The following is a 27,093-nucleotide window of genomic DNA, read 5'->3' on the forward strand; positions in this document are numbered from 1 at the left end:
TGACAGGCTGACTCACAAACATGGATGTCTGTGTTCTTTGCATCATTTTTTTCCGTTTATTTCTATATTATCAGAAAGAGACTCTTATACTTTATCATTTGAATATATCTTCAGTCTTAACTCAACATTATGCTGACAGGGCCTCAATGCTTTAGGACTCATTACGAAAAGGCTCCTCTCATTCATTATCCGTGCCCTAAAGAAGAAAGCTTATGCAACAAGTCAGTGTGACTGTTTTTCTGACAGACACAAATGGAACCACTGGTTCAAATGTTAGAAGCCTCATTTGCTGCAGTTTCATCACGGGCAACACTCCTTCCAAGATGATATTGCCTGCTAAAAGAACAGCTCTTTCAAGAGGCAAGCATTATGCTCTGTGTGAACTGAAACACTGTCAATTTATATTTTTAAGTGTTTTGAGATAGTGCTCACTCTGAAAGAAAATTGATTTATTTACTTTAAATCAATCTTATATACTGAATTGCTTTTCTATGGCAGGATCACCTTGCCAGGGGCCAGCTTAGCTTGATTTGGTCTGAAATCCTTAAATAAGGAAAAACGCTTCAGAGAAGAAGCTGTGAAAAATATAAAAATGATAACTCCTATATTATTAGGCCCAGCACTGGGAAATTATTTGTTACTGTGTTTTGTATTTGCACATTTTCCTGTTTCTCTAGTTTTCAAAATTGGATGACTCATATATTTAAATAATAAACAGAACACTTTTGCATTAAGCTTCTCTGGCCGAATAATGTATCAGGTTTGTCTCATACCGATCATTTATGAAGTGGGTCCTGATTTGCTCGGCTAGAGACAGAAAACATAATGGCCTAGTCAGCACATTGTCATGCATGAGTATCAATTGATCACTTTCTAGGCTCATATGTAGTATGTACTTCCACCTCTGGTTGAATGGGGGCACTGGCACTAACTATGTCTTCTTTTATTCCATCTGCAGTACTGACAAGATTTCCAGTGTTGGCAATCTACCCTTTGGGTCCCCCACCTATAAATCCCACAGGGTTGGCACCCTAACATTTCTTGGTAGGACTTGCTATTCTTCCCTCAACCACAACACATACAGGAATAGATGCTATAGTTCAGAAAGCTGCAACCACGCTTTGTCATTGCAAGATGGTTATATCACTACACTGTCTAAAACATAAAGATCAACTCTCATCCCTGTGACAATCTTCTCTATTTAAATTCTCTTTGGTCAAATGTTTCTCACCACTAAAACCAATGTGAGAAATTTAAAACCAACATGTCTGCCACATGGCTACCCTTTCTTAGACTTGAGCCAAGACTGCACAGTGATAGAATGAATATGGGCCAGGATAAATTGTGTCTCATTTCTGGATTACAGACAAGTATTGGGTTACAAATAAGTTCAGACCCTGATTTCATATGTAAGTTTGAACTTGCAATGAAAAATGCATATTAATGGAAAATTGACAGAAATGCATAAATCTCTATTACTTATTTTGCAGAAAAACAATTTAAACTTACTAATAAAATGACAGTGAAACATGGTCTGCTAGCCCCCCTCCCCCATCCACTCGCTGCATCATTTGTTATAAAAATACATTTATATTTGTTTTTTGCAAGAAATGTAAAATATTAATATTTCCTGGAAAGCATTTCACTGATATATTGGTCAGATGATTGCTACAGAGATTCAGTTCCCATACTCTACTAACTCAACTCTTCTAATGGTGAGCTCACTGGTTTAACATTTTCCTTTCTACAAGTGGGTTTTAAGTTATCAACAGTATGCATCAGTCTTGGATCAGCTTTACTTTGTCAATGTTTTGATAGTTAAATATTAAACTGACAGTATATTAACAACATTTTTGGATATTAAGCTACAGAAGAAGAAGTGTTCATGTCTACATGTATTTTCTTAATGTTCATTTAGTTTTAGTTAATAATCTTCTGTGGCATTGAATAGTATTTAGTGCTTCATATTAGGTTTATGTATGCTTAGTGGGTTTCATATGTACCCTTAAGCATTGCAAGCTGAAAATACTGTGGGTTTTATTTGTTGTAAGCCCACCTTACCCCCCCAAATAATTTTCCCACCTACTGATATATTTGTTCTGGCTCAGACTCTGCAGTAAAAAATACTCTACTTTAAATCACAAAACATATACTGATGAAATGGTTATTTATTATAAACTGATGCATGAGAGTTACAAGTGAATGAAAGTAGAAATGTATTGAATACGGTGACTAAATATATACTGTGCTGTACTGATTATGGCTCAGTGTTAATGATAGCTGTTACTCTAGTTTGCTTTTTTGACAAGTAAAAAATGGAAGTCGTATTATTTATTTATTTATTTATTTATGTATTTATGTATGTATTTATTTATTTAGCAGTTGTCTTTTTCCAAGATGACTTACAAAACAAATTAAATGCATACAAGAACGGAGGTGCAAGCATCAAAAGCAACAGAGAGAAAGACAAAAAATGAGCACAAGGAAGTTAGAATAACTAAAGTACGTAACCATACCTGAAGCTAGAATGCTACAAAAATCAGTATCCCAAACTCTTTGTCATTTCACCAGCAGCTGCTTTACAAGAGAGAAACTAAGCAGTTCCAAAGTATTTAATAAAAAGATGTTTTTTCAAAAGACACCTAAACAAGAAATAAGAAACAAAAGTAAATTGTGTACCGTTAGAATAAATAAAGGAAGATCATTCCACTGTTTTGGAGCAAGAACTGAGAAATATTGACCAGTCATGGAGAGTCAGATCAATGACTTCTTGAAGGCACATAAAGAGAGACTAGGATTGGAGATATTGAGCATCATTCAAAACTATTCAGAGAACTGTGTAGCAGATGCCACATGTGCTATTATTCTGTGGGCAGTTTGCTGCCTCTTTGGGTGCATTGCAGGGAAAAAGGATACTGTAAATACACCTTTAAGGGGGAGATCATAACTCGGTCAGGGCGGTTGGTGTTGAAAACTTAAAAACAGTAAAACAAGGGGAGAAAGGGAGACATCTTGTGGTGGAGCAAAGAGAGGAGACAAGGTAGCGCCAAGTAAAGTATCTACTGGAACAAGTTCTTTTTTTGACGACTCAGCGACACAAGGGAGACGCATCTCTGAAGATGGACTCTTTTTCTTTGATTTCGCTGACGAATATCATGGACCGGTAGGATTAAACTTTGTTGTTATCGGCTGGATGGCCGGCGTATTCCAGTAGGGTTTCTCATTGCCCTGAACAATAAGGACAGTAAACCCATTTGGACAAACTGGTTTCTCTTACTGTATTTATGAACATCGCGTGTTTAAACCAGAAAGGGGGGTTTCGATTGCTATGTATTTATTTGTTTGTTTTTCTTTATATATGTAAAATAATAATATATGTGTTATTCTTTTGCTTCTTCTTTATTTGGTGATATGGCTTGTTGTTAATGCAAAGCTGGGACTGGTGGTGGGGGTCAATAAAAGGACGAGCGTTGGTCACGTTGACCGAAAGATTTTAGATATTGAACTGCTTCATACTAGCAGTTTTCTAATCGTGCTGTAACTCGGAGTTTAGTGTTCGCCCGGGGTTAGTGGTGGCCCGTACGGGGAACTGACTAGTATACATCCGCTATCTCCTTTCATGCATTTTCCACCACCATAGTTCAGATGTCTTCTGTGGGTTTGGCGCAGGAGGCTACCGGCCCGAGCGAGGAGCCGGAGATAGGGGTAGAGCTGGGCGAACATGTTACAATCAGGGTGCACGGAGAGGTCGATGAAGCAACCAGTCTGTTGGATTCGCTATACGTTTCTACTCCTAAGGTGCAAAGAGATGAAAACATACTGCCGTCGTTGTGGGGTGAGATGCAAGAACGGATAGAAGAGATCCCGAATTTCGCTTGGCCCTAAACTCTGCCTTTCATGAGGGTACCGGTGACTCTCCTGCGCAATTATCTCTTGGAAGACAAATTCTTGGGCAGTTAGAATGACATATCATTCCCCCCTGTCCTGATACTACTTCATACCAGCAATTACATTTGTTAGAACTTTTAAAGAAACCGGTTAGGGAACGGGTGGTGAAATCCTAGGCCAAACAGGCCAGATATTACAATAAACGGAGAAGAGTAGTTCTCTATTCTGTAGGTGACCAGGTTTGGTTGAAGGCGCATCCCCTTTCTAAGGCTTCAACTAAATTTGCTGCAAAGCTAGCTCTGAAGTGGTTCGGCCCAGCCACAGTACTTAGCAAATTAGGTCCTGTTAATTACCGTGTTCTAAGAGCAATTGAATCTGGGGAAAAAATAGATACAGTGCATGTGACCAACATGAAGCCCTATTTTGGCCCTTCTTTTGGTCTGGAATATGTAGCGGATGCCACATGTGCTATTATTCTGTGGGCTAAATCTTTATTTTGCCTAGGAAAAATGGTAATTAATGCTTGGCAAAAAGTTTGAGGTAGAATTGTCTCTAGCTTATGTAAATGTTGCTAATAAAAGGGGAGCTAGCTTAATTGAGCCATCAGGGCCTGCTGTTTTCCCACTCTGAAGTGAGTTTATAGCATTTAGTAATTCTGATATTGCCAGAGGTTTATCCAATTCCTCTGCACTGAGTGTATCTAGTTGTGGTATCTGTAATGCATCCAAAAACGCATTAGGTTGTGTCTTGTCATCTTTAAACTGAGTAGAATATAAGAACTTATAGTAGTCTCTAAATATGTGCATTGTATTTTTATGGTCATTGATTTTGTCTCTGTTCGTGTTGGTGATTGCTGGGATTACATTGCAAACTTCTGCTTGTGGATTATTTGATCTTATTAGCCTTCTCTCCATGTATATAGTATAGCGTTCTGTTCTTTATTGTAGAGTTCTGTTCTGCAATTTGTGTTCTGTGATTTACATCCCTCTCAGTTATTTATTCTGTTGTCCCTGTTATTTCTGATGGACTGTAAAAGAGTGGAAGGTAAAGGATTTTCCGGAGGGATGGGGGGTGGAGCCGAGGCTTAAGCGCTGTGAAAAAGGAGGAGGGGTGTGGGGTGAGGGAGGAGAGGAGGACGTTCTTGTCAGCCTAACTAAGAGAGTTTTTTTTTTGGATTGCTGTCTGTTCGGCGGGGTTGTGGCCAACAGCAACCATTTTTTTGTTTGTGACTAATAAAGAGGGAACTAACCAAGTGACCGTCTCGGATCGTCATTACGTCTGGAAGACACTACAATAGTAATGATGTTTTAAATATAAAAATTAGTTCTGTTTCCTTTGTTGTCAAGAGGTTGAGCTCTCAATGCAGAGCCTGTCTTTTTCTATGAAGTGCTTCATTTGGACACCAGGTATGATCTTGATCTATCCTGGTAATTTCACTTATTAGCTTTGATATCTACATGCTTTCCAATTTATTGTGGGAATATGAAACAATCTGTCCTCTTAAGAAAGCCTTCAGAGTTTCCCAGAGTATTCCCGCAGAGGCCTCTGAGGATGTATTTATCTCTAAAAAGAATTGATTTTCTTGGATATAAATTCTACACAGTTCTTGTCTGCTAATAAAAGTGGGTTAAGACGCCAGCTGCGAGATGAGTATGTGGGGCATAGTGATTTAAGCTCCATGATGAAAGGGGTATGATCAAAGATAACAATAGTGTCATACTTACACGATTTTAATCATGCAAAAGAAATTGTTATCAATAAAGAAAACATCAATTCTTGAGTAATAGTGATGCACTGGTTAGTAGAATGAATATGATCTTGAGTTTGGGTTTAGAAATCTCCAGGGGTCTGATAAGTTGCGATCAGTTAGATAGTTAGATTAAAACACAATTAAAGTCACCAGCCATTATAATTTTATGAGTGTTCACATTGGGAATGGATGCAAATACATTTAGGATGAACTAGGTATCATCCACATTGGGTGTCTATATATTTATCAAATCATTTTACAGTTAAATAAATTACCTCTGACAATCACATATCTTCCTTCAGAATCAGATACTACATCTGATATTACAAATGAGATTGTTCTATGTATAAGAATTCCCACACCTCTAGTTTTCTTTGTAAAGCTGGAATGGAATATTTGGCCAGTCCAGTCTCTGTGCAGCTGAAACTGATCCTTGCTTAATAAGTGGGTCTCCTGTAAAAATACTATTTTAGCGTTTAGACCTGTTAGGTGAAAGAATACTTTCTCTTTTAACTTTAACATTCTAGCCACAAAGTTAACTGTTTGGTCATGGAGACATTGCCTCTGAACTTTTGCTGACATTTTGTAGTCTTAAATTAAGATAGTACATTATTACTTAAGATAGCTTTGACCTTAATTTCCAATTTTTCCAGAAGTTATCGCCATAAAGCCTATTGTTACGTTGGCTTTTACAATTATAAGGATTAAAAGGATAGATTAGAAATAGCTTGCTCTCTTTCTCCCCCCCTAATCCCCCAGGCCCTCATTTTACCTCCCCATTTCATAGTCCTCTGACAACAACAACAACGTTTATTTATATAGCACATTTTCATACAAAAAATGTAGCTCAAAGTGCTTTACAAAATGAAGAATAGAAAAATAAAAGACACAGTAAGAAAATAAAATAAGTCAACATTAATTAACTTAGAATAAGAGTAAGGTCTAATGGCCAGGGAGGACAGAAAAAAAAAAAACTCCAGAAGGCTATAATCCATAAGCAGAATTTTAAAGTCGGTTCTGAATGACACAGGTAACCAGTGTAGTGACATCAAAACTGGAGAAATGTGTTTGGACTTTCTTTTCCTAGTTAGGATTCTAGCAGCTGCATTCTGCACTTGTTGCCAATGATTTATGTCTTTTTTGGGTAGTCCTGAGAGGAGTGCGTTACAGTAATCTAGACGACTGAAAACAAAAGTGTGAATTAATTTCTCAGCATCTTTCAATGATATAAGAGGTCTAACTTTTGCTATGTTTCTTAAGTGAAAAAATGCTGTCCTAGTGGTCAGATAAATATACGATTTAAAATTCAGGTTACAGTCAACAATTACCCCTAAGTTTTTTACTTCCGTCTTGACTTTTAACCCTAATGCATCAAGTTTATTTCTGATAACCTCATTGAATCCATTATTGCCAATCACTAAAATTTCAGTTTTCTCTTTATTTAGCTTGAGAAAATTACTATTCATCCATTCAGAAATACAAGTAAGACATTGTGTTAGTGAATCGAGAGAGTCGGTGTCATCAGGTGCTATTGATAAGTACAGCTGTGTGTCATCAGCATAGCGGTGTGCCCTGAAATAATCTGACCTAATGGAAGCATGTAGATTGAGAAAAGCAATGGGCCCAGGATAGAGCCTTGTGGAACACCATATAGAATATCATGCGTCCTTGAGTTATAATTACCACAACTAACAAAGAATTTTCTAACTGCCAGGTAGGATTCAAACCAATTAAGGACCCTGCCAGAGAGGCCCACCCATTGACTAAGGCGATTTCTAAGAATATTATGATCAATGGTGTCAAATGCGGCACTCAGATCTAGGAGGATGAGAACAGATAAATGGCCTCTGTCTACATTTACCCTCAAGTCATTTACTACTTTAACGAGTGCAGTTTCTGTGCTGTGATTTGTTCTAAAACCTGACTGAAATTTATCAAGAATAGCATGTTTATTGAGGTGGTCATTTAACTGCATAATGACTGCCTTCTCTAGAATTTTACTTAAGAAGGGCAGGTTAGAAATGAGTCTAAAATTTTTAAAAGCAGAGGGGTCAAGATTATTTTTCTTGAGTAGGGGTTTAACTGCAGCAGTCTTAAGACAGTCTGGAAAGACCCCCATATCTATTGAAGAGTTTACAATGTCAAGAATATTATCAATTAGCACGCCTGATACTTCCTTGAAAAAACTTGTTGGTATTGGGTCAAGGACGCAGGTGGAGGGTTTCAGTTGTGAGATTATTCTATGTAAATCAGGTAAATCTATCCTGGTGAAGGAATTTAATTTGTTTATAACGGACTACTGGGGCTTAGGAGGATCCGCAGTGTTGGGGAGATGTACTATGTTATTTCTAATATCATTCATTTTTTGATTGAAAAATACAGCAAGGGCCTCATAGTTTTCGCTGGAAGTATTTTGGAGGCATTCCTTTGTGTTACCTCAGTTTAGCAGATGATCAATCGTAGAAAATAAAACTCTGGGATTACTAGCATTGTTATTTATAATCTTAGAGAAATAGCAGCACCTCTCAAGACAGACTGTGTTATTGTATTCTGTTATTGTATTCTGACATACCTAGAGACAGAGCACGTCCAAAACAAGAAAAGCCCCCCAGCAGTGGTGTATAAGGAATAAAATAGAGATATTTATTGACAGCACAGTCCAAATACTATAAACATAAAATATAATCTTAAACAGTCCTGAGAGACTAAACCTAGAGAATGATGTTAAACAGTAGCCATAGCCCTGGATAATCAAATGTTTGGTAGTAAGCCCTACTACAATAAACCAAGGGTATGATGTTAAACAGTCCCCTATGAAAAAAATAAAATACACATACATACAAACACACATAATTGTATTTAAAATGTAAACAAAAAGTGGCAGAGAAAGAAATAGGATGTATAATTACGGTATCAGTATCATTGCGAGTGGATCAAACAGCAGGTAAGATCTTTTTTGCCATGCCAGGATCTGATGCAATTAACTATCATATTTCAAAAAGTGCCGGGATCAGTTTTCTTAGCTCTTTTTCTGCTTCCTCCATAGAAGTAAAAATGTAGAACTTGCCTTGAATTACCACTTTCAGTTTGGCAGTTTACAAGAGGCTTTATCTGATCTTTATTTGCTGCTTCGGCCACTCCAGGACAATTGCATTGGTCTTCCGGCTAACACTCTCTTTCATTCTTTCCTAGGGCACAAAGTGGAAGTAAAAAATGAACAATGGGGAGATGAACCACATTGTCGAAGAACTCCAGGATCTCGACATCCAGATCTAGAAACTCCTGTCCAGATGGATGCACCTGAGGGATTTGAAGGCTCGTCTACTGGAAAAATCCTCCCTGACATCAGAAATGGTCATAGCAAATCGCAGTTCGGTAACATCGACTCCACGCTGTGCTGCTCACTTTCAAGGCCAAGTGAGCTTCACCCCTGTGCCTTGTCGTCGAAGAAATCTGCCTGTTTCAGCTAGTGCAGGTGGGGACTTAAGTCTAGAAAACCTCCATTGGCACAGGCAAGGAACTCCACCCATAACCAGTTCGACCCTCTCCGCGTCCCCGGTTTGCCTTCAACCCTGGGTGATGTATTTTGTGATTGGTAATTCAATCGTATGAAACCTAAACATTGCATGCCCTAATCAGAAATCTTTTGGATTGTGTTTTTTGTTCGTGTCTGAGATGTTATGAGACGTGCGCCGACAGTCTTCGAGAGGCACAAGAACAGGACAGTGAGATCTATTGTGATACATGCCGCAGTTAACGATGTGAGACACCGAAAGTTGGAGATTGTCAAGGTGGACTTTGCAGAACTAATTAAAGCCATGAAGAAGAGGACCCCGGCTGCAAGAATTTTTATCTTGGGTCCCTTACCTCTTGTTAGAAGATCGAACGAGTATTACAGTTGTCTGCTGGTGTTAAACATCTGGCTGAAAGGCTTCATGCGACAGTCAAAACATCGGGTTCGCAGACAACTGGGACCTCTTCTGGGAGAGGCCATGTTTCTTCAAGCGGAATGGTCTGCATCCAAATAGTTTCGCCGCCCAGGTCCTCTCCGAATACATCGCTAAGGTAATTTGTCTCTCTTGGCTCTCTATTTTTACTTCTAACTCCTTCTGTAATGCTTGTGATAATTCAGTAAGAAAATCTTCCTCAAAAGTGCAGTGCATTAACACTCTAATAACTAACCTCAATGCATGTAAAAAATCTAGGCAGTGCGGCATAAATACAAATAATTTAATTACAATTACACCTCTAGATGAACAATGCATTAAAACTATAAAAACAGATTATAGATTAAATAAAAAATATGCACAGAGTGGCGCTAATAAAAATAACTTTAATTTCTATCTCAAATAACCATAACGCACATACAATTCAGTTCTGCTCTTCCGAAATATTAAATATGGCTCTATTAAATGTTAGGACATTAACCAACAAGACATTTTCAATCAACAATCTTATTAGTGACAGGAAAATTGATTTTATTGCACTAAGTGAAACGTGGCTTAGCTCCGATGGTGCGGCTGTTTTAATCGAATCTGCGCCTCCAAATTACAAGGTAATAAAGGCTGCGGTTTAGCAAACATTTACTTGAGCCGGTTAAAGTGTAAAGATGTCGGCTTTGGCAAATTCAAGTCCTTTGAGTATCTTGCTGTTTTCATTCATGGAGTTTCTCCGTTTCTAGTATTATCTGTGTATAGATCTCCTAAATGCAATGCGTCTTTCTTTGAGGACTTGGTGTCAATTGTAATTACGAACTATGACACACTCCTAATAGTCGGTGACTTTAACTTTCATATCAATAATCAGCGTGACCCGAAAGTAAAAGAATTCATGAACCTCCTGGACTCTTTTGATTTGAGACAGCACATTAGTCAGCCTACACATAAAACAGGTCATACGTTAGACTTAGTAATTACTAAAGGACTAAAAGTTGATGTGAAGCAGAGCATGGATATTGGTTTATCAGATCATTTTCTGTTACTATTTAATATAGAAATAATAATAGAAAATATTCACGAGAAGCATATTGTTAAAAAATGCTTCTTTGATTCATCAGCAGCTTCAAAATTTACAAACATTCTAAGCAACCAGTCCGTTTGTAATGCTTACTACAATAGTGAGAATAATGTAAATAGTAAGGTGGAAAATTTTAATATTAAGGTGAGAGCCGCCACTGACATAGTCGCATTTGAAAAGATAGTTAAAAAAATCCTCTAGTACTGTCACACCGTGGAAGACCCAAAGAGTGTCTGATCTTAAGAGACCATGCCAGGGAGCTGAGTGTAAAAGGATAAAAACTAAACTGATTGTCCATTATGAAATATTGAAGGTTAAAATGACAGAATACAACATAGTCCATCTTGAGAGGCGCTGTTATTTCTCTAGAATTATAAATAACAATGCTAGTAATCCCAGAGTCTTATTCTCTACGATTGATTTTCTGCTAAATCCAGGTCACTTAATGGAATGCCCCCAAAAAACTTCCAGTGAAACTTGTGAGGCTTTTGCTGTATTTTTTAATCAAAAAATTAATGATATTAGAAATAATATAGTGCTCCCCAATACTGAACCACTTAAACCCCGGTACTCCATTTTAAACAAAATTAATTCTAGGGGAATAGGGGAATAACGCAATAATATCGTTTTGGTTTACATCCAGGATGAGGTTATTAGATTCTCAGGACTTTTGAGCTACAGCCTTAGTCTGACTCCAGACCATTCTTTCAGTCTTTCTTTCACATCGCTAACAGCCACCACATTTTTCTGTTGCTATAAATAAATCTCAAGTCTGTTTGAATCTCCAACCAGCCAGTCAGCCAGCCATTCCCAAACAAATGAACAAGTATTTAAGGACATCACTAACAACAGTAGATAAGACTATTTGTGATGTGACCAGGATGAAAGCCACAATAAACATTTACACAAATGTCATAGCTCCTAATATAATGTTGCCATTGAAAATAGCAAAATAATCAACTTTCAGTGCTATTATTCTTAATTTTTGCTCTGTTTTTCAGCATTTACAATATAAGAAATCATGCAGTATCTATACTAATAAAAGGCATAGCCCTCTCTGACTGACTGACTCACACACTCACTGACTCATCACTAATTCTACAACTTCCAGTGTAGGTAGAAGGCTGAAATTTGGCAGCCTTCCTTTTCCTTACAGCTTACTTACAAGAGTTAAGCAGGTTTCATTTCAAACTTCTACACGTAATGGTCATAACGGTCGACAACGTCCGTTCTTGAACTTTCTTATTTATGGCCCCATCTTCACGAAATTTGGTAGGCGGCTTCCCTGTGCTTACCGAAACCGATGTACGTACTTATTTCGGTGGTATGACGCCACTGTCGGCCGCCATATTGAACTTTCCAACGTCACTAATTCTCCAACTTCCCGTGTAGGTAGAAGGCTGAAATTTGGCAGGCTCATTCCTTACAGCTTACTTACAAAAGTTAAGCAGGTTTCATTTCAAAATTTTACGCGTAACGGTCGACAACGTCCGCCATGTTAAACTTTCTTATTTATGGCCCCATCTTCACGAAATTTGGTAGGCGGCTTCCCTGCGCTAACCGAAACCGATGTACATACTTATTTCGGTGGTATGATGCCACTGTCAGCCGCCATATTGAACTTTCCAACGTCACTAATTCTCCAACTTCCCGTGTAAGTAAAAGGCTGAAATTTGGCAGGCGCAGTCCTTACCGCTTACTTACAAAAATTAAGCAGGTTTCATTTCGAAATTCTACGCGTAACGGTCATAGCAGTCGACAACATCCTCCATGTTGAACTTTCTTATTTATGGCCCCATCTTCAAGAAATTTGGTAGGCGGCTTCCCTGCGCTAACCGAAACCAATGTACGTACTTATTTCGGTGTTATGACACCACTGTCAGCCGCCATATTGAACTTTCCAATGATCTTTGTTACTTATGGGCCCATCTTCAAGAAATTTGGTATGCGAGTTCCCAACGCTAACTGAATTCTACTTACGTACATATATATGTCAATAGCCTGCAGCTCGGTCACCGTGTGAGGCGGTGTTTTACCTTGGTAGAGTGATATATGTATTGCTCTACTTTCCCCTATTGTATTATTAATATGCAGCCTTAGAATGCCAAATTTCACAGACTTACCACTGTTTATAAGATATTATTTTATATAACTTCTCCCCACCTTTCCTTCTATATCTATAACCTCAGGCAATTAGATGTAGTAAAAAGACAAGCAGGAGTTAAGTTACACATAAAATAATGTATTACTGATAATATTTATAAATAATAACACAATGCAAAGTACATTTGAATATTGGCAACCATACAACCTGATAAAATGTTGATGTGTAATTCAGGTGGCACACAGACTTGCAAATTTATAGGTTTTCTGTCCAACACCTCCAGCCAATCCAGACAGCCATATCTCAGACCAATGGGAGAAATAGTACATTTTAACACCTGCAACCCCCCAAGAAAATATGTTAAACATCCTGGCTTCCTTGCAGGGGGTTGAAAGGCTTTAGCACAGAAATACTCATCAAACTGACATCCTCCCAAATCCTGTCATAAAATTACAAAGAGACAGTCATAAAAGGGGGGGCAAACACGAATACCTTTCACCAAAGTAACACTAAATTACATTTGTTTGCCTAAATTATAAATAAAGACATACAAACCATTTATCAAGTTATATGCAAAATCTCACATCACAACAGGCGGCGTTGGGTCCCCCATCCCAACTCCTCCCACATTGCTGGCTGCCTGCCTATATAATGCCGTCCGTCACTCTGGTCTCTACATTCCCTTCCTTGCTTCGCCACGGGATTCACGTCTCCCTGCTGATAACTACAGCCTTTTTATTTAATCCATGGCTTCTCCGCTGTTTTATTGTTCGTTTATTACAATTATAGTTATTGTGTAGGTATTTTGGGCTTACTTTACATTGTTCAGGTACCCATTTCCTTTATCGTTCCAACCGTACCCCCTTTAACATGTCTATCGAGGTGATCACCATTGATCAAAGAACTGTCACTTACCGAGTGGTTTCCATGCCCGGAGATGGCACCTACCTTTTCCAATCTCTTTGTTACATATTGCACGGCCATATCAGGCTCACTCTTGATATCCGGAGGAACATTGTGTCTAATGTATTGAATGACTGGGACAGGTTCAAGGTGTGGACTGATGACGGCACAGGAGATAATTATACTACACAGGAGCACTATAAGAGTGAAATGCTTAAGCCCTTCACCTATGGTTCTGCATGTGAGTTGATGGCTGCTGCTGAATTGTTCGGTTGTCGCTTTCAAGTGTACCGAAATGGCCAAATATTTTACACCTTTTGAAAACCACCAATGCCTCTTAAACATCTTAGATTCACATGTGACAATTTCAGTATTGGACACTTTGATGTTTATGAATGTTTAAACTCTCAAAAGCTGGATGTGAAGTTATTGATGAAACCAGTTGTGTGCTTACAACGCTTGACAGATACCGAATGTCACTTCAACACAAGTCCTGCAAATACTGTCGTAATTGAAGCAAACCATGAAACGCAAACTGATTATGACAGCAGCAATCCAAGCTGTGAGATCTATGACAAGATTACTTTTCACATTGCCAACTGTATGTTGCATGCTCAGGAGTGAGCTCAGTGTACAGCTTTGTCATATTACAACCGCAGGGCTGAACTGACAATGTGGTATACAAAGAGATCCTTAACAAATAATTATTAGAATATTTTCCCTCAGTTTAAAAAGGTTTAATTTTCATGCATTTAATCACACTTTGCATTACAAGCAAAGGGGAGCTTTTGTCAATGCATGATTTCCTGGTACACCGATTACATTGATCAGTGCTTCCTGATTCATTTTAGCCTCGCACACCCTTGGTTTGAGAAGAAGTATGAAAAAATATGAGGTTAACACAGAAAAACAGATCGCCAATTGAAGCTTTATGAATAATCGATTCGCCATCAATAATTGTTTTGGTAAAGCCATACTCAGTGTAATCCTCCTTCCATTTTATAATTTTTCCACCACTAGCCATGATTAAATGAACGGTAAAAAAGTAAGAGCGAAGCGAGAGTGACTTATTCAGGCAGGCAGGCGACAGCTTAATAGCTCGAATTTGGATATAAGTGGGTTCTATTTAGTCGCCAGAAATATCTTTGTTAGGAATGGAAGTTGAATTTAGTCTTTAAATTTCTATGGTAAAGAAAAAGTTATGCAACGATGACTAAATTTAACTATATAAAGTCAAAACTTTTATATATAAAGTCATTCCCAAATATATAAAGTCAAAACTTGATTATATAAAGTCACTGTCGGAATAAATAAAGTCAAAACTTGAATATATATAGTCAGTGTTGGTATATTTCTGAATATATAAAGTAAGTGCTGGAATATATAAAGTCAAAACTTAAATATATAAAGTCAGCGTCAGAATATATAAAGTCAGCGCTGGAATATCCATCCATTTCCCATCCCGTTGAATCCGACCACAGGGTCACGGGGGTCTGCTGGAGCCAACCCCAGCCAACACTGGGCGCAAGGCAGGAACCAATCCTGGGCAGGGCACATGCATCATTTTCAAAACATTAACCAAACAGTGTTTTTTAAATGTATTTTTCTGAAGACGTTTTTGTTAACTTAGTTCAGTTCAGAGTCGTTTCAATCAATAGATTTTGACTTTCACTTTATATATTCAGGAGTGAGTTTATATACTCCGACGCTGACTTTATATATTCAGGTTTTGACTTTATATATTCGGGAATGACTTTATATATTCAAGTTTTCACTTTATATATTCCAGCGATGACTTTATATATTCAAGTTTTGACTTTATACAGTATATTCTGACAGTGACTTTATATATTCATAAAATCAATGTATTTGCTTGTTTGGCACCCCATAGTATATGTGTGTGTGTATATATGTACACATGTATTTATATATATAAAATATCAACATAAAAATCAATTTTCCTAACAAATAACACTGATAAATAAGTGTGGATACACTTTGTCTGCTGAGCGTCATGTGATCATAACTGAGCTGATGGTTCTTCTCTCTCGTGCGCGTCTCCCTCTCCTTATCTCTCTTGCTCGCTCGCGCGCCCCTCTCTCTCTCCTTATCTCCCTTGCTCGCTCGCCTCTCTCTCTCTCTTCTTGAGGGTAGAGAAAAGCCAAGCAAAATGACACCTTTTATTGGCTAACTAAAAAGATTACAATATGCAAGCTTTCGAGGCAACTCAGGCCCCTTCTTCAGGTAAGATGTAATCAAAGCTTGCATATTGTAATCTTTTTAGTTAGCCAATAAAAGGTGTCATTTTGCTTGGCTTTTCTCTACATTCATAATGGCTAATACGGTACAACACCCTAGTACTCCTCTTGATGGCAATCATCTCCTATTCTCCGTCTGCATGTCCGCAATATTTTTGGATACGCTTATACGGCGAACTGCTACAGCGAAACAATGAAATCACAAGCGCACAAACGCGTAGATCCTCACGCTACGGGAGAACAAGGAACACTGAGTGAACTGACGGGCTGTCAGCGTCACCTTGGGTGAATCTTCGAGGCGGATTGGGAAACGTGTCACGCATAACCACAGCCAGGCTCGTGGCTCGTTACTCAAGCCAATGCTCGTATTTAGATCCGAATTTTTCCCTCATACTTTCCTCTTATTTTGAATTTCTCGTATACAGAGGTGATCGTATCTAGAGGTTCCACTGTATATATATATATATATATATATATATATATATATATATATATATATATATATATATATATATATATATATATATATATATATATATATATATATATATATATATATATATATATATATATATATATATATATATATATATATATATATATATATATATATATATATATGCCAGCAACACTCATGACAATGACAAAACAATTACATTGTCAATCATGTTACGTTATTATTAAAATGTTTCCTTTTCTTTTTACTTCTCAGCTGCAAGCACGGTATTTTGCTATATATATATATATATATATATATATATATATATATATATATATATATATATATATATATATATATATATACTAGCAAAATACCAGCTTCACTAGACGGAGAAGTAGTGTGTTAAAGAAGCAATGAAAAGAAAAGGAAACATTTTGAAAATAACGTAACATGATTGTCAATGTAATTGTTTTGTCACTGTTGTGAGTGATGAGTGTTGTTGTCATATATATATATATATTTACACACACACACATAAACATATATATATATACATATCTATACATATACACATATATATATACATATATATATCTACATATATACACATACATATACACACACACATATATATATATACATACACACACACATATATAAACATATATATACATATACATACATATCTACATATATACACACACAGCTATTTCATTATCAGTGCAATACGCTGCTTGTTAAAACGGATAACTCCGCTCTTACGTGCAAGTCTGCGTGGATATTATGAACTATCGTATTTGTTCAAGTTCTATTTAAATTTTAAATAGAAGGAATTTTTATTTAGTCGACAGAAATATCTTTGGTAGGAATGGTAAAAACAGACAGGAATATTATTTGTGAATAAATCAACTCAAACCTTAAACAACTTATAATATTTTGCTCTCCATAAAAATTTATCCTGTCTAAATTATACAAGTTAGAAATAAAGTAAGCGTTAAAAGAACAAACATTCACATTTCTTTACTCTTATGTAATTTTATATAAAAATAAACTTAGATTTTAAATATCCCAAAAGATTTTGCTCTCCATAAAAATATATCCTGTCAAAATGATACAAATTCAAATATGAACATGCTGCATAACAAAACCTAGAAATATAAATAAATGTGTTCCTTTCAGCAATAACAAATCAAATCATTCAGTTTTCTTTGCTCATATGTCATTTTAGAGCTGGACGCCCGGCATCTTTTTTTGGCCACAGGTTCGTTTATGTTTGGTGTGAGGTTCTGTGTTGTGGAGATTCTCAGGATGGATTGCAGGTGCTCATCAGTGAGGCGACTCCTGTGTGCTGTTTTGTTAGTCTTTATCACTGAGAAGAGCTTCTCACACAGATATGTGCTACCAAACATGCACAAGGTTCGAGCCGCATGTAGACGGACTTTTTTTGTTCTTCAAAGTCACCAAAGCGCCGTGCAAACTCAGTGCGCTCAGTTTATCAGCAAAGTGCGTATTTGGGAACACCGTAGTGACGACTTGGTTTAACATTACTTGGCAACAGGGAAAGTGAGGCAAGGTGCACTGGTGCATTTGTGTCTCCCATAAAAGCAGCTTCACTTGAAATCACTTTGTGATTGTGCACGGGTTAAAACGTCCGCTGAAGTATCAGATTCTTATTTAATTATGCTGCTTTCTGTATCTTCTGCATTGCATTCAGGTTAACCTGATGTTTTGTCTCATAGTGCCGTCTTAGATTAAATTCTGTAATTACAGCCACATTAGCTCCACAAATGAGACACACGGGTTTAGTAAACATATACTCAGCCTCCCATCGGTTTTTAAAGGCTCTATTTTCAGAATCAACTTTTCTCTTCAGCATCGTGTGAGCTAGCTTCGCAATAACTTGATTAACTCGGTAAGTGTTGGAAGGCAGCTGAAGCGCTGCATTATGGGATCTGTAGTTTATTGTGTTACCAGCGCTTCATATACCGGGCTTTAATAACAATAATACAGTATATAAAATGATCTCGGGGCGGATATAATTACGCGGGCGGATGTGGCCCGGCCCTTGAGTTTGACACATATGGACTAAATAGAACTTGAAAAGATATATTTTTCAAATGTGATCGCAATTCAGATAGAGTTGACGCACTACAGCCTGCATGCCTCAATAAGTCATCCTCCACTCGCTCTTACTTTTTTACCGTTCATCTAATGAATACACTGAGTATGGCTTTACCAAAACAATCATTGATGGCGAATAAAGTATCCATTATTTGAGTATGTAGATCGGGTTATATATATATATATATATATATATATACCAGCGTATCGCAGCGAGAAGTAGTGTGTTAAAAAGCTATGAAAAGAAAAGGGAACATTTTAAAAATAACGTAACATGACTGTCAATATACAGTATTTGTTTTGTGAGTGTTGCTGTCATCAAGGATTTGATTATCATTATTTCTTTCAATCAGGTTCGTATTTGTAGGATGTGTTGTGTTCAAGTTACATTCCGTGTTTGTCAATCGTTGTAAAGATGACAGGTTTCATTCATCGATTCGTTTCTTACTGCATCAATAAACAGCTCGTCTTCTTCTTTATCTGAGACCTGACACACTGCATGCACGGTTTTTTACACTGTCTTCCTTTAGCGGGACATTGACTTTTCCAACGTGTGCTTTGTTTTGGATTTATGAATATGCTTGTATGTATCAAGCGCTTCATATTTTTGCTGCCTTTTCAATTGTGTAATTGGTTTTGTTCAGCTCTTTGGAACTGTTGCTTTTATCTGTGCACTCGTCAGTTCACGTGAGCGCTCGGTGTACATGCATGAAGTTTCCCAGCTGTGCTGGTGCCATCTCGTGCTATGTCCATGGCTGTATTTAATGTTACCTTAGTCCTGGCACTTAAAACTTTCTCTCGCAGTTTAGCTGAGTTTGTACCAAACACCACCCTGACCATCTCATCTTCCTCTGCATAAGCACAGTCCTTAACCCGTGAATATTTAGTGGAGTTTGCTATTGGATTGCCGCTGACGGACGGCCTTATATGGGCAGGCACTAAATTACAAACGCCAGCGGCAGCCTGTCTATGAACTTAATTTAAAGTGTAGGTTTACATCGTGCTTTGTTTCCGAAGTAGCAGAAGTCATGAATATGGTTGTATATGTCACTTTCGCTCGCTTATTGTTTAGCTGCCTTCTCAATTATATAATGCATGTTTTCTTCAGCGCTTTTTAGGTCTTCCTGGTTTTCTATGTACTGCGTGATTACGTGGGAGGCGTGATGATGTCACACGAAACTCTGCCCCCACGGCGTTGAAGCTCATCTCCATTACAGTAAATGGAGAAAACTGCTTCCAGTTATGACCATTACGCGTAGAATTTCAATATAAAACCTGCCCAACTTTTGTAAGGAAGCTGTAAGGAATGAACCTGCCAAATTTCAGCCTTCCACCCACACGGGAAATTGGAGAATTAGTGATGTGAGTGAGTGAGTGAGTGAATGAGTGAGTGAGTGAGGGCTTTGCCTTTTATTATATATATATATATATATATATATATATATATATATATATATATATATATATATATATATATATATATATATATATATATATATATATATATATATATATATATAGATATATAGATAGATATATATATATATATATATATAGATAGATAGATAGATAGATAGATAGATAGATAGATAGATAGATATAGATATGAGAACAACACTCATATCAATGACAAAACAATTACATTAACAATCATGTTACGTTATTTTTAAAAATTTTCCTTTTCTTTTTCATAACTTCTTTAACACACTACTTCTCCGCCGTGAAGCGCGGGTATTCTGCTAGGTATTAATAAAGTGGAATCCATTTTTCCTTTCATTAACTTTTGCTTTAAGTTGAGTTTCTTTATTTAAAGCCTGTTTCATTCACTAATTGTAATGATTTGTGATATATTCTATTTACATCTCATTAAATATTAAATACTGTTATTGTTTAAGTGTTGCATTGTCCTAGTTTTTTTACCATTTAATGGCAAGAGTCACAACAGGTCAGCAGTAATTCTTTAATTACCAGACATGTTTTCATTAACACAACAGATCATTATGTTTGAAGTGTCCACTCCAGGGGCAAAATGTAATTCTAGATTAATTTTGGGGTTTTAAAAAAATGTTAATCTTTCTTGTTCTTTAGAATTTACTTGTATTTATTATTTATGGCCTTTTGACAGTGTTGACAACATAATTGGGTTTGACTCATGCTTTGCATCTATGGACTTCTTCTTGTTATACTAGCTGCACAAAGTGGAAGCAGCTTTAAATGAAGATGGGACCAGGAGATGACAAAAAAAAAAAAAAAAAACAGCAAGTAGGGACCCAAAGCTAGATAGATGAACAATGAGGCAAACTAGCTCAGGTCATGAAATAAGACTCATAACCAGAAAATAGTGTTTGAGACTGAAAATCATAAAATTGAAAAAGAAACACAAACCTCTGACAAATAATTGAAAGCAGAGCAAGAATTTCAAAGCTAGGGATTAAGAAACAAAAATAAATGCAGATTAAAGCATATGGTTGAATCCAACTCTGAGAAGTATGGACTGTTCCATCCTGCAGCTCCCCTTTGAGGCCCCCATAGGACCTAGGAAGGGCATTCCCATTGAACTGCATCTCCAAGCATGCTCTGCAGCCATTAGAATAGACACATCAGCCCTGGAATACTGCCACCCAGCAAGTCAGGGGAGCATGCACTCTTGAGGTGCTGTCTCTCCATGTCCATCCATTATCCCAGCCTCCCTGCCTGGTAAGAGGGATGAAGCTCATCCCGGCCAGGTTGCTAGACTGTCATAGTTGCTTCTCACTATATATTTTATATGTACAATATCAGTTAAAAGTTTTAAAACATCTCAATTTTTTCAGTTTTCCTGCAAATTTAATCAGTTGAAATACAATAAATGACCTAAAATGATGAAAACTGTCCAAGGTTTATTTAATGTTTAGGTTTGCAAAAACTGAAAAACGTAAATTTCAGACTATTGCAAATGGGCCTTTTTCCCGAACGTATTAATAGGTTACAACCTTCAGATGTTCTGTAACAATTAAAGTAAATTAAGCCTTGCAAGTTGAAGCAACAATTTGCACAGGTGTCCCGACTTCTGTTGATTACTTAAAAACCCTCTGTCTGTCTTAAAGCAGAGTTGGAACTGTGACCGGGTTACTACACCCTCTGAAGTACTACTTGTACAATATTACAATGTAGAAAGTTGCAAGAAAACAGCAATTAACAAATGAAAGACAGAGAGATAATTATGAGACAGAGCATTATTACCCTTAGAAGTGTAGACCTTTCATTCAGAGGAATTGCAAAAAAAAAAACGTGTCTTTGAGTATGGAATTCTATACAATCCAAAAGCAATTGGAAACTGGAAGAAACTCAGATATGAAGATCCCTGTCAGATGCAAAGTCACAGCCCAATCAGAAGACAAGCTTTTGAGGGACACCATCTTGTGTGATAGGCACCTCACAGCATAGCTTAATAGTGGTCAGAAAAGCAAGTCTTAGTTTGTACTGTGAAGAGGAGACTTTGTGCTCCAGGTTTGACAGGGCGAGTTGCAGGAAGAAAGCCATTCCTTAAAGGACAAAATAGGGCCTTGAAATACCAGCTGTGGACTTATGAATCATAATTTGTAATCTTTGGCTCATTACTCTGGGAGTTTCTATGCCGTTGAGTTGGTGATAGAATAATTCCTCAATGTGTGACACCAGTTGTCAAACAAGGGGATCTTTTGCTGGAGGCAGAGTTGGTGACTGGTATTCTAAATCAAAAGGATTACCACAGTTTGGCTGTTATATTAGCAAAGCATGGCTACTTTGATGGATCAAGAAAGTTAATGCAATTTTTCACACTTAATAATTCCTTGACTTACAGTGGGAAAAATAAGTATTGAACATATCAACGTTTTTCACAGAAAATAAATTTCTAATGGGACTATTGACATGGAATTTTCACCAGATGTTGGTAACAACCCAAGTAATCCACACATACAGTAGTGTATAGTCATTAACACACAAGAAGTGTATTTATTTTCCAATAAAAATTCATTTACCAAAATCATTTAGACTTTCTATTCAGGCATTTTGATATTTAAGTGATAGAAAGGGGCCATCTTCTGTTTAGAATAACAGCAAAGAGGGTATAAATACAAAAAGGGAGCCTTTATCTACTATATAATAAAACACTAAGGTCTATGCGTCCAGTCTCTCTGAGCAATCTGATTGGTCAGTTTTTGTCTTTGGTGAGGTGATCAAAAATGCAAGTGTGAGTGTGAGACACACAAGGAGGAGTAAAGTCATACAAGGCACACTTAAAAGGCTCCACTTTCACCGACAGCAAGTATTAAACTAGACAGGAAGTGAGAAAGACGCCTCAAAAATAGTGACAGTATCTAAGAAGCAGGCTTTACGGGGATGCACTTGAGAGAATGAGTGTTGGTGAAAAGGCTTTCAGACACATGTGAAATCAGAGGAAAAATGCTTAAGATACACAAAGGGCAAGAGAAAGCAAATATTTTTAAATGATCCTATTACCTATCTTTGACAGGTACCAAGGCTAGTTAAAAATAAATCATAAGGGAAGGGAAGAACTCTGCGATAATACAAATTAAAACTCAACAGACATTACAATCCTGTCGGTGCGCTAGGCTCACCTGCACAGGTCTTGACCACTGTTTATTGGGTAGGATGGGTTGTCCACCTGCCCACAGATGTAGTACCAAGTACTCCCCTTCTTCCACCAAGTTTCTACCTGTCTCTTTCTCTGTTGCTGTTTCTTTGTTGACCATGTTTATTACTTTATTCTGTTTGCTGAGTGTTAGTTTCAAGCTCTCCTCATAAATGTAGTCTGAAACGACCTTACATTTAAGTGTGCTCTAAATCCTCTGCTGGTGTCACTTTTAAACTCTAGGGCTTTTATTATGAATAAGAAGCCTGGCCACAGCATCCCAAGATATTGGTCTCACTCCTTGCAGCCCTTGTGGCTTTCTTTCTCTTTCCTGGAAAAATCATGCAGGATTTATGGCAAAGCTGTGTCACCCTGCTGGTGCCCCTTCCTATGGCATCCTGCTACTAATCAGAAACCCATTCACACAGATTATTTATACAGGCATAACATTAATTTGCATTCTAATTATGTTCTCTCTGTGTTGACTACAATTTGTATTTATAAACAATATAAAGTCGGTACCAGAAAGGTTTCTGAGATGCAGCATAAGATGGATTTTGGGTGAAAAATCAGAAAAATACATTAAGTGGTATAGTAATAATTCTAACTAATGTGGAAATCTCTCCTATAATGCTGATACTGTTCTGATATTTTTCAGGTAAAAGAGACAGACATTTTGAGGTAAGGTTGTTCTTTCTATAAATCATACCACCAGAACAGAGACGTGTTGCAGGTTGACTAGAACACGCAAGTAAGAATTTCATTGTATTCTGCACGTGTGACAATAATGATTTTATTAACCTTGTCACATGTGTCTGCATAGGGGACAGCTTTAAGCTCTAGTGATGATAATCCACCTCTGCTCCAGGGGTTTGTGCTGTGTGGTAATACCTTCCCTCTGCAGACTGGAAGACTGACGGCTATACCACCACGGATGTCACTTGTAGTGTCCAGCCACCTGGGCTTGCCTTTTCCAGCTAGAAGGACTTAAATCTGGAAGATCTGGCATCTTGTGTCATTTCTGTTTCTGTAAGAGCTTGATTCTGTGAAGATGTCTCTACAGTTGTTGCATTCAATTGTATGGGGCTACCAGGATGATACCCCAAATTTTTATCTTTATGTTGTCTTCCTCTTACAACCTATAATGTGTTGCCTGTTATTCCAGATCACAAAACTGATTAAATGTTTTATCTTCAACATCTGTTTAGCTTTGTAAAGTGACTCATGTTAAGCAATCACACAAGCATAATATGACAACATTAGAAAAAGTCAGATGAGGACAAGCCATTCAGCTCAATAAAGCTGTCAAATCCTATCCACCTAATTTCTCCACAGTACAATCATATCAAGTTTTGAAGATCCGTAATGTTCTACCCTCTATTATATTATTTGATCATTTATTCTATGTGTCCATGGTTCTCTGCATGAATAAAACTTTCCAACATTTGTGTAAAATTTACCCTTAACAAGTTTCCAGCTATGTCCCATGTTGTAGTTTAACTTATTTTAAAGTAACAGCCTATATCCAATGTACTAATTTCTTACATTATTTAAAAATTCTAATTGTGTCACCTCTTACCCTCTCTTCACTTATACTGAAAAGCTTCTGTTTTTGCATTTAACTCATATCTCAGAATCAGCCTAGTTCCTCTTCTCTGGACCTTTTTTAGAGCTGCTATGTCCTTTTTGTAACCTGGAGACCTAAACTGCACACAGTACTCCAAATAAGGCCTCACCATTGCATTATAAAGGTTGTGCATAAACTCATTGAACTTGCACACTATATAATCTAATATTCTGTTAATCCTCTTAATGCACTGTGACTATTAGATTAACTACTGTGCCACCATACCTCCCACATCTAATATAAAAAACACTTTTGGGTCAGAAGCAGGCTAAGGAATCCTGTCAGTAAAGATTCAAAAGTAAATTAAAATCTCCTACTGCTTGATTTTTTTTCTTCTTAGTCTTTCCTATCTGTATTATTCATATTTTTCACGTAGTCCTCTAAACTTTAGAGTGGAGTATGCATGTTTATGGGATTTTCAGTTGTATACACATTTATGCAAATGCAGGAATACTTTTTAAGAGAATGTTCTAACAAAACTATTAGCTTTTAAAAGACTGGCAATGTGGGAACAAACCTTTGCATATCTTCTTGTACTTTAAAGGGGTAGCAAATTGGAGCTGTACCCAGCATTACTGTCCATTCAACCATCTGTGTTGATTGGGTTTTCGTCCAATCCTTTCCATTTCCCAAATACATGCATATTAGTATAAATGATGATGCTTTGATAAACTAACTTCCCATTCAGACTTGATGCCTGCCTTGTACCCAATGGTGCCAGGTAAGTTCTGGTTCCTCACCAACCTGTAATACAAGAAGCAGGGCCAGAAGATGAGTTAATACAGTAGATGTTACCTTTACTAAACTAAAAATGACAACAATTTTTTTTTCATGCTATTTGAGTTAGGAATAAAACAATAATCTCAGAAAAAGTGGAAAATTAAATTTGTGCATACACAAGGAAGAGGTACAACCTTTATTCACACAAAGCAGCCATGCACTCCCTATACCCCAACAGAATGCAAGAGAAAGACATTCAGGAATCTATGATGAGCAGAAATATTGACGCAGTTTGGCTGAGTGGGTGACATTTGTCGTCTCTGCCGTTCTGCATGTCAACGGCTTAAAGGCAGAATGAAGGCCGTAATTCTTTCAATCCAAGGTCATTTAGGCAGTAAGCAGTGAAGCAGGCTGTAAGCAGGGTACTTGGCCGCTCCGCTCCATTCAGCTGCACATCCAGCCCACTCTCTTTTCCTTTTGTTTGCTTCAGTGGTGTCACTGAGTTCTTGCCAGCTATGGCTAGCTGTCACTTTTGAATCTTAATGGCAGAGGGCCACCGAAAAATAAAGGACAATGTTAATCCGCTCTGCTAACTTTCTGACAGCCCTATGTGACAAAAAATTGGGGGCTGGCTTGCTGATGCATTACTCTTTTCACTGTCTTTCACGGTAGCTTTTGAAGGCTTGGGTGACCTGCAAAACGAGGTGCACAGTGTAAGGTGGCTGCTCAGGTACAGTGTCCTTGTCATTTTATCCAAGAGCATCAATGTACAGTATCTCAAAGGATATTTCTTAAATTTATACTGCAATCAATGGGATGTGTTAGGTCTTTTTGTTATTGGTAGGTGGTAGTAACATTTGTTTTTGTATTAACTATTTAAGCAATTTTGGAACTTACTCAGCCATAGAGTCCATCACTTTTTTGCATTTTTTGCTTGTGGATTATTGTTTGATTCATAGTTTTAACTGCAGTATTTAAATGAACCTGACCAAGTCTTCTTCAATACCTCAGTTACTGCTTTTATCTGACTAGTTCCTATGGTTTAACCTAGGGGTAGGCAAAGTTGTTCCTGGGGGGGCCGCAGTGGCTGCAGGTTTTTGTTCCAACCCAATCGCTTAATACGAAGCACTTATTGCTCAAGTAACACTTGTGCTTCACTTTAGTGGTCTCGCTCATTAATATTTTGAACCCTTATTGCTTATTTTAGTCTTGAACAGCTGTATTCTTGGTTTTTAATTGCAATAAGATGCGTATGACAAGGAACCAGCAGCTCTTTATTTAGCTTGTTACCATGTCCACCTGTGTGTATTTATCGTTCACTATTGGGTTTAATAAAATACCTGGAAGGAAAGTGAAGGACTGAGAATTACTTATCCATTTTAGCCTTCAAATCATTTGGAAGATAGTCTTAGAAAGGAAAATGACTTGACATAACAGAGTTAAAGCAAAGCCATGAAATTAAAGTATTGGCAACAATTGTTTTTTAATTAAGCAATTGGCTTGGAACAAAAACCTGCAATTACTGCAGCCCTCCGGGATTTACTTCACCACCCCTGGTTTAACCTATTTGTTGATAAAATGTACCCTCAGTTGTCAGTCTCAAACTGTTGAAATCAAATTTAAACAAGAGAAACAGACTGAGAGGACTT

General features: G+C 37.3%; 1 long non-coding RNA gene across 1 annotated transcript in view; it reads left to right on the plus strand.

The window, feature by feature from the left end:
- LOC120515089 overlaps nt 1-26,563 on the plus strand; it is a 43,991-nt gene extending 17,428 nt beyond the window's left edge. Inside the window, exons 3-4 of the long non-coding RNA XR_005630583.1 lie at nt 8,831-9,703; nt 23,756-26,563. This is a non-coding gene — a long non-coding RNA (uncharacterized LOC120515089). The remainder of the gene's footprint in view (nt 1-8,830; nt 9,704-23,755) is intronic.
- The last annotated feature ends 530 nt before the right edge of the window (nt 26,564-27,093 follow it).

Source organism: Polypterus senegalus, chromosome 14 (assembly GCF_016835505.1).
Source record: "Polypterus senegalus isolate Bchr_013 chromosome 14, ASM1683550v1, whole genome shotgun sequence".
Classification (NCBI taxonomy): Eukaryota; Metazoa; Chordata; class Cladistia; order Polypteriformes; family Polypteridae; genus Polypterus; species Polypterus senegalus.